This window comes from Danaus plexippus, chromosome 15, assembly GCF_018135715.1.
Source record: "Danaus plexippus chromosome 15, MEX_DaPlex, whole genome shotgun sequence".
NCBI classification, from domain to species: Eukaryota; Metazoa; Arthropoda; class Insecta; order Lepidoptera; family Nymphalidae; genus Danaus; species Danaus plexippus.
This window is the reverse complement of record NC_083547.1, coordinates 5,836,166-5,845,869: the sequence shown is the minus strand read 5'-3', so window position 1 is coordinate 5,845,869 and position 9,704 is coordinate 5,836,166.

Here is a 9,704-nt window from a genome sequence, read left to right as displayed (position 1 = left end):
ATATTGATCTATTTCTGAACATAGAAATGGACAGTTGTTCTTTGCAAAAGCATATAATGGATTTATATTTGATAAATGTTATTCGTGGAAAATTATACAAAGCAAGAGTCGGTGAAGATATTATTAGCCTTCTAATGTAAATACCAGCAAATTATTTATATTCTAGTAAATACCGCTAAAAAATAATATCACGCCAGTTTTTTCTAAGTACTAGGTCACATACTATGACTAATTTACTGTAAAAGAAACTGTAGTACCAATATGTTTTAATGACTATGCTAGTCGTAGTGTATGTATATATTTTTTTATAATAATTTAGACAAAGTCTACATTGTGTCTCGTTTGCCCCTGTAATGTCAACTCTTTCTTGATCATTTTCATATAAGGCCCCGCCCGTGAATTTACGAGTATATATCTCTTCTGAGAGCGATAAGTTAGTCATTTTATGTTCACCCCTTCTTGGTAGGTACCTGCTCTGGCAAGTTCATCGTTCGAATCCCTGGGGAAAGCCATAAACAGACACACGTTTTCATCTCTTACTTACTTATGTTTTCTTGATATATAAAGAAAAGGAAGTATAAAATAAATTGAGTTATGTTTTAGAATTACTGGTTGCGTCGAGGAAAACTTAAATGAAAATCTTTCAGATCTATCATGATTTGAATCTGATTATAGATAAGGCCGCGGTTATTAATTATCCTGGAAAACCGCTGTGCTTATAATGATAAAAAGTAAGTGACATTGAAAAATTACAACCGCAAGGTAATGAAAAAAGAAACAATTACTAAGTATTGATAGCTATTTGTAAAAGAAATGTGTTTACGTAACTATTTCTATACCATTGGATGAAAAAAAGAAATTATAGTTTGTATGGAAAATAAAAAAAGAATCTGTTAAACGGTTTAACGATATTCACGTTTAAAAGGATAAAGCTAAATAGGTACGGGTAAGGTGAAAATAATAGCTCTATAAAAAGTTATCGGCTAGTAGGAATTAAAGGTACAAGTAAAAACAACAGAACATTCCGGCTTGATCGTGAATCGTAAGGGGCGAGAGAATTGGTAGGCGACCGCACTTTATAGTTTTAATATCGCTGTGGCCTGAGGTCACGGAGTTATTGCGAGGACACGCTTTTTCTACGAATGCTTATCTCTATAGCCTAAATGGTATATATAACCTGATTTCCTGCAGCCCCAATGATAATTTCTGTTTTGTAACGGGATCTACAGTTTACTTTGGTTGTAATAAAAATGCTCAATAAAAACATAAACTTCGTACATTTGGCTTAACAAAGCGTCTAGAAGCAGACAAGTAATGCTGGTATATGAACCGTTGTTTTGAATAAGTTTATTTGGCCCGCCGTGTAATACACAGCGGCGTAGGGCTTAGGGAGACGTAAGTTATTTTCTTTTTTATATTTCCCTGAGCCCGCGGCGCTCTCTCGGGTTAAATAATTTGATACACGTTACGTGCAGCGTCCGACACTGTCAGTTCTAATTGACCTTATGAAAGCATATTTATCGTATATGTTGTATTTTTTCTGAAATTTTATCAGACTAGGACATTTAAACTCCAGAAATAAAACCTTGTGTGTATAAACGAATAAAATAATTAAAAAAGTCCGATATAATGGCTAAGGTACAGCTCTTCTTATTTTTTTTGTGATTCTATGTTAATCATTTATAACGTATTTATATATTCCGTGTGCTTTATGTATATTGTGTGAATATTTACGGTTGGGTTCCATGATAATAGTTTGAGATTAGGGCCTGACAATTTTAGCAAAGCGTTCTTTTATGTTTATGAGGTTACGTGGCTGGCAAGCAAGTGGACATTCAATAGGGGCGGAGTTGTGCAAATAAATTTACCTGTGCAAATTGCGTTCACATATTAAAGCAAATTAATTTAACGAAATATTAATTAGTTTATCTAAAGTTAATAACGAATATAATTATTGTTTACAAGACAAGCTAAAATAGTACGAAATTTTACGTTTAATATTAAAGTTATAATTTGTTACAAGTTTGAATAAAAATAAACATAAATGATATATAAAAATTGACGCACAAGAGCTAAAATCTATGACTTTTAAGATAACATGTCGGTTTTCCAATTAGGCTAATGTAATATTAACTAATCGATGGATCTAAGATTCTATATATTGTAGCCATTTCGCTGTGAAAGTGTTGCCATTTATTAAATTTATCATAATCAACACTTCTAAAATGTTTAACAACCATGCGATAGATAAATCGTAAAACCGCCTGAATCATTATATGAAAGAGTCACTATGTTAAAAATTTGTTGCTATTGTTGACATTTATCATTCAAGAATTTGTATGTTGACAAAGGATCTACCACAATATAATATATTACCAAGTTTATTACCAAATTTATTTTACCCTAACATAAATAAAAGATCATTTGTTTATACTAAATTGTAAACATGTTTATGTGACTTAGAGGACGACGTACCAATACGTTATAAGCTCGTTAATGTTGCTTTATTCCGCTTATATATAATTCAGGTTGATAACAATTGCAATTAGCGTAAGAGGGAAGACAAGGAAAAATCCATAAATTGTGGCTGGGGACATGACTGTAAACTAGAACGGAAGGTGAGCGACGCCTGGCCTAGATCAGAGCTTTTTATGGACAGGACGCTATCGACATTCTCATCTTAACGAAACCTTAGACGATCACGCATACAAAACCTACAAGAAATTGACCTACATTTTCTATTTTAAAGACTCTTTCAACATTCAAAATAAATGCTACGTTCAAAACTCTGACGTCAGTTTCTTCCAGCTATGATTATACTATTGATCGTACATCAATCAGCTTAATATTTTATATGCATATATTTTTAACTGTGCTTTCATTGGCGTCTATAAATCTTGGAATAAAAACTTGTATTTTATTGCTTAACTAACCGGTCACATTTGTTTTGTAGAGTATATTGTAATAAAAATGTAAAAAAAAAGTTTCGGAATCATAAACACAGCTCATTTTAAAACAAAAGGGGTTACAAAAGTTTGCGTACAATAAATTATAACAATCTGTTTGATGTATAATGCTTTTTACGTGAAGAAACTGCCATAAATAAAACTACCAGATAGGAATACATAAGAGATCAGCGGAGATATCTTTGTTTTCGGTCAAACTGAACAAAACAAGTAAGTATTTGGAAGGCAGTTTGGAATCTATAACTCAATGCCAAGTTTGTTACAGTTAGCCAACTCCTAGGAAAGTACTTTGCCCACGGCAAACGAGCCAAGTCGAATACCGAAGTTGTTATAAAGTTACCTGTAAACAAAAACATTTCTTATCACAGAAGAATATACATATTTGTGACCGTTACCTGGTGATTGTTTATGAAATTTAGCTACCAAGTAGATAGTAAATAATTAAGGTAGTTTAAAAATTCAGTGAAGTTTGCATAAAATCATATCTATGTATATTTTAAATAAAATTTGTCTTTATTTAAATAATTTTTCAAAAGAAATATGTAAGTATAAATAGCGCACGATTTAACCTTTAATGTAAATCACCTTTTAACATTTACTGATATTCCAAAAATAATATTATTCGGTGATGAAATTTTATATAATTCGAACAAATTGTATTATAATGGTATTAATGTAAAATTCATGTTAGATTTGTATGTTTCGTACTAAAAATATTCAGAGCATAGTTTCTAATGAATTTCCCACGAGTAAAGGAAAGGCTCGATACTCGTTATATAAAATACGTACACAAGCTTTACAGTTACAATATGTTCGTTCTGTCTCTTGCATATTTTATGATCGTTCTTATTCGGAGCATTATTCATTTTTAATCTTATTGCTCACGTCCTAGGTTATGTGACGCTTTCGACATAAAGTTCACCACCTGCGGATTGGTAGGTTATCTTTGTTTTACTAGAACGTATTCAGAATATATGAATATGAAATATCGAAGCTAAAATCATTTTTAATTTTACGTCTGAGGAGTACATCTTTTATTTGGTGGACTGGTTTTTTTAAACAAATGTTAATGTTTGCACTAATTAGGTATTGCTACAACCGGGCTACATTTTATCATGCCAGCGTAAAATTTTGTTTTCAAATGAGGTCGTTTTATTTGCATATTCAGAAAAAAAAAATCTAATATGAAACAAGTTTATCAAGAGTTAATTCAAACATGGATTAAAGTAATACAAGCTCACAACATGAAGGTATCACTAAATCAATATATTACTTTGACCTAGCAATTCTTAGTACGTAGTAAAACTTTGTCTCCTTGAGCTTCAATAAATTTCGCCTCTCCAAGGAAAGAGCCGCTATGCTTTATTGCTTCACGTTGGATATTTTTACTAACATAATAACGATATTTATAGATTGAAGTGTATATCAGTCTACATTATAGGAAGCTCACTATAATATAGCGTGTCATAGATGAGGCATTACTCAGATCCAAATTTATTTTTATTGTGTTCTTTTTTTTGAAAGCCTTTCGTCCTATATTTTTTTTTATGGCCAACATGGAATAGTATAACAGAACAAAGACACGTGAGTATCCCGGTTTTGAAGTGATTAAAGTGCTTTACAGAGTAGTAATACTTGAACTTAAGTACTATGCTAGCATGGACGCAGTTTTTTTTGAAGAATTTGAATTTTAAAACAATATGTTTCATATTATTTTTGTCGTTATTAAAGATTTATTTTTATAGATACCTTAGTAGTAAAATTATGGTATTAATTGTTAAAGACACCTCATATAAGAATGAATTAATCTATTTCAATGTTATTGTTAAACAAACTTGTAAGTAATATCAGTTGTTGGTAGCTGAAATAAAGTTGTTGGGTGGCCTGATGTGTGTAATAAAATGAAACATAGAGATGTGTAGAAAAGATTTACTTCACGGTTTGCTTTTTAGATTACGATCTCTTTTATTTGTTATCCTATAGCTACTACACTTTATGTGAGCGTCCTTTTGAATCAATATATTTTATAAAGTTATAAGATTTGTAGCCCAGAATAATGACTGATATTGTAACTATGTCCTTCTCGACCTGAATAATTTAGTGAAATTTATCAAATATTCGGCTGGCCGTCTGCCGAATGTTGCAATAATTTCTGATAACCCTTGTAATTTATTCAACTATGTATTAGCTTGAAATGTCACGAGTAATTTGACAGTTTCAAAGTTCAAATGTTGGAATTTTGGAATTATTGTACAATGAGCATTGTCCTCTATATTGGTGTTGTTGCGTTATACCGTTGCGTCATGGTATATTTTACAGTGTAAAGCTTTTTATGCCAACAGCTGCAATGCTCAGTAATTTGTAGCGTCATAGATATATCAAAGTTAGTGACGACCTCTTAAAAATATGTGTTCCGTGAAATTGGACTTTGCCCGTGAAATAAATATGAATTTTCAAATGTTTTCAAACTAGATTTTCACAATGAAATGTGTAAATGAATGAAGTTAATATACAGGAAAGAATAAAATGTTTAAATTACAAAAAAGGGCTAAATTTGTGAAGTAAAATAATATTTTGCAAAGACTATGAAAGTTATATTTACTAAACTTTTTTCTGTTGTAAGGTAAAAGGTGAGAAATAAGAGAGATAATATGATAGTATAAAGCAAAGCACATTTTTTATATCCAGAGGACGGGAGGAATACCTCGCTAATCTATCACGGCCCGTCTCTGTCGACACTTACTAATGGAATGTGAATAAATTTGTGGACGTTACCTTTCCTATCTCTTCAATGCGTGCTGATGTTTTATTAAATTCATCGCTGGGATTAGTTCATTTAGAATTCTATATAATGCCTGATCTAAATAGAGATTAGCATTTCGTATTGATGTGTGAGTTATATACTCACACTCACAGTCTGTTCTCGTAGACAGATGCTAAGCGGATTGCTTTAGGTTTATGAAATGCTTTTAGTAGATCTCTAAAATTCATTCTGAATATTTCATATACAAATCTTAGTTCATTCTTTTGTTAATGAGAAAGTTTTCATAATTTTGTTGTTTATTCTATATAGATGTATTTAAATACACATTTATCTTGATGAAATCTTCATATTAAATTCTTATACAGTCGTTTTGAAAACTCTTTACAAGTTTCAGTATTGTTAAAATTATTTAATGATTTTCATTATTTCAAAGCTAAAATATTTTTATTTCATCTATTCTATACTTGATTCAGAAAATGTTTATTGTGTTAAATAAGCTTTTTTTTTTATTTTAATTAGTAGTGTTAGAGTAATTAAAATGAATCAATAAACAAAATTATTTTTGACAACCATAAAAATATTTCACTCTTATCATCATATAATGGTTAAATTTTCGTATAAATTTTAACTCAGAAACTTAAACATTTGATAATAAATTCGTAACTGTCAAATCTCAGCATGTGTTTGTAATGTTTAGGAACTGCCGTACAAGAAAAATTTTGGTTACACGCATATGTTCCAGAAAATCTTGTAAATGTTATCTGCTTGTGTCATTTGGAGATGATTAGTAGTTGAAGGGAACTGTATTAAAGATGACCAAACCAATTTTTAGACGTTATATTCGTTGTCAATTGAAATTTATCTTAAAATTAAAATATTCAGAAATTTTTCTTTTAATATTTAAGTTTCCATGATAAGTAAAAATCCTATACTATACCTATATATAGGTATATATACCTAAACAATAAAATTTTAATCGATTTTATTTTATTCATTGAGATATTTAGTAAATTGTTCTACAAATTGTTTTAGGAATGGAAGCCAAAATAAAATACACGACAACAGCATTTTCGAGGCAGTTGTAGTTATACTGAAAGCTATTACCAAGCTGTCAGCAAGCTATAGGTCAATTTATAAGCACCACAACTGCAATATACTACATCCAAGAACGTTACTTCAAAATATTTACTAAGCGCCAAAGCGGTGTTAGAATTGAGATAATGCTCGGAATGGGAAAAACATTGATTTTCTTGCTCCGCTTTGTGTTAAATATTTCTACAAAACAATAACATATGTTATTTTTGTTTAGATGTTTTAATATTAGAAATATATTTTCAACTTTATCTATCTGATAAGAGAATCGTTTCGAAGAATCAGGATTAAGGTATAATAAAAATTATTGTTCATAAATGAATAACAAAGTATGAAATATGTTTAACTCGCTGTTTGACACGAATGTCAAACATAGACTTACAAATTAGTTGACAATTAAATAATTAAATTAGTATGTAGTGTTCAAGATTATAATTCAATCAACAAATAAAAAGGTTTACATTGGTAGAATATTCCACGATTCAAGTGCGAATGAAGCCATAGCATAAAAAAAAATTGTAAAAAAATTTGTATGTATGGCTAGTTCCCAAATTGATGTCCTTGATGACTTATGTAAACCAGGGTCGCCAATTATGAGAAGTTTTATTTTAATTAAAAATACTGTACTAAGTATATAAATTTATGCAACAAATAATTTTTTTATACGTAAACAAAAAAGATATATCCGAAAAACTACTATAAAAATCATCCCCTCACTATGTCCAAAGCGCTAAGTTCGAAGTAAGTTATTAACCAAAAACGTAAAATTCTTTATGAATTGTTTGTTATCTTATGTTCTATTTATAGAGGATAGTATTGACTATACCTACATACGTTCATAGCTTAAGAAATGCGAATGAAAATATTTTTTAATATAATTCAAAAACTGTCCTCGAAAAACTTATCATTCCCTCACTGTTATAAAAACAATATGATTGAAGTAATATTTAAAGGCCTACCAAGCTCCACATACATATTTTTCGTAGTTGGCATCATTGTTCTTACTAATTTACACTTGGGCAGGCAGTTGAAGAGAAGATGTTTTGTTAAAATTAATTTAAGAACAAGTTTTTTGGATATTACATTTTTCCATGTCACTTCCTCATGTAATGTTATCACAAGGTGAGCATTTTTTATTTAATAATTGTCGCGTATTTTTATATGATGTCGGTTGTAATAAAATACTGTTCACGGTTATACAATAATGGTCACAGTTCATAAGAAAGTTTAGGTTATGTCACTGAGTTTATGGCAATTTTGTTAGTTTGTTTGGTTTCGTCATTCCCTCATCATCATTCACTCATAAAAAAAATTAATGAGGGAATGATCCGTGTGAGGGAATGATATGTTTTCTGATAAGTATTAAGTATTAATGTTTATTTGATTGGTTTCAGTACTTTAAAGGTCGTAATAACTTTAAGAAAATGAAAATAAGTAAAAAATAACTACGAATAATAAAATGACTGCGATTAAATTGCGTAAAGACTGATAGATTAAATTGATAGATAGATAATATTAGATTAATAAAATTGCAATGTATGTTCTCTGTCCATTACTTTTCATTATAGTTAAAATTATTGTATTTTTGAATAAATAAAATTGGTGCATTATTCAGTACGCAATTAATGTAGAATTGTATATGAAATCATTCCCTCACAAATTTGTCATTCCCTCATTTTCGTTTTTTTTTAAATTCATATTTTCAATTAAAACTAAAAACAATTTGGTGCCACCATTTTCACCAAATAAGACCTAAATTACCACTTAAGCCTGATTAAATTCGATGAGTTAAAAAAAAATAACTTGATAAGGCCATTTTCGATTGTTTTTGAGAATTAGCCGTATATGCTTTACAATAGCTTTATATAGCCTACAAAATTATTTTAAATATATGAACAGTAATGATAAAACTATGTTTAAGATTTTTGTTTTGTTTATTTACGTGATTTACACTTATCAAATGACACAGAGAAATTCATTACTTACGTAAAAGCCGAAGCTTTTATCTGGGATGTGCTTTTGTAATCACATTACGCAAATGAGAGCTCAGTGCTCAGTTACATCCAGATAGGGTCGTGATCAACAAATGTCGCTAACACTTACGGGTGGCTAAATCTGAATTGAGGTCCGTCTCAAAATGAGACAAGTTACTGACTAGTTTTGATCCAACAACGTCTATAGGTGCAGCTTATGATATGTATACCGTGGTACTATTTACGAATTTTCAATATATATTAACTAATATACGTATATCTTTTACGACCGCTCTTGTCTTATTTACCATCAATGATTTCAGTGAAAAAATAAACGCAAATTGCATCGAGTTTTAAATATGTGACGTATAAACAAAACTATTATTTAGACAAATAACTATTAAAATTTTAATAATAGCACAATTGTAAATATGTGTACGTTTATATAAATTCTTGGCACAGCGCGACAAGTGCATTCGACGTAAATTTATACTAAAGGAGCTCTGAAGAAACTAGGGACAATTGTAACAATACGTTTAAAATGTACAACTCTCCGCTGAGCAGGTTGTTTATTTGTTGGTTGTTCTATTATATTTATATCAAAACAATTCTAAACTGATTTCACTCAATGTTGCTAACTGTAACTTCAAACACATATACTTCATAATAAACATCACACAAAGTCACTGAAGTATGATGTTCTTTAATATTCAAGCGAAATATTTATTTATATTTTATTTCATCGTTAAATAAATTTTTGCATTATTGTTTTTTATAAATGAGAATTATATTATATTTATTTCATAAGAATGAAGAAAAATAACTATAATCTGTGACTGTTATGAAGGTTTCTAAAAATTATAGTTTTAAATACATAGATTTATATTTGAATACCATGAATTCAACATT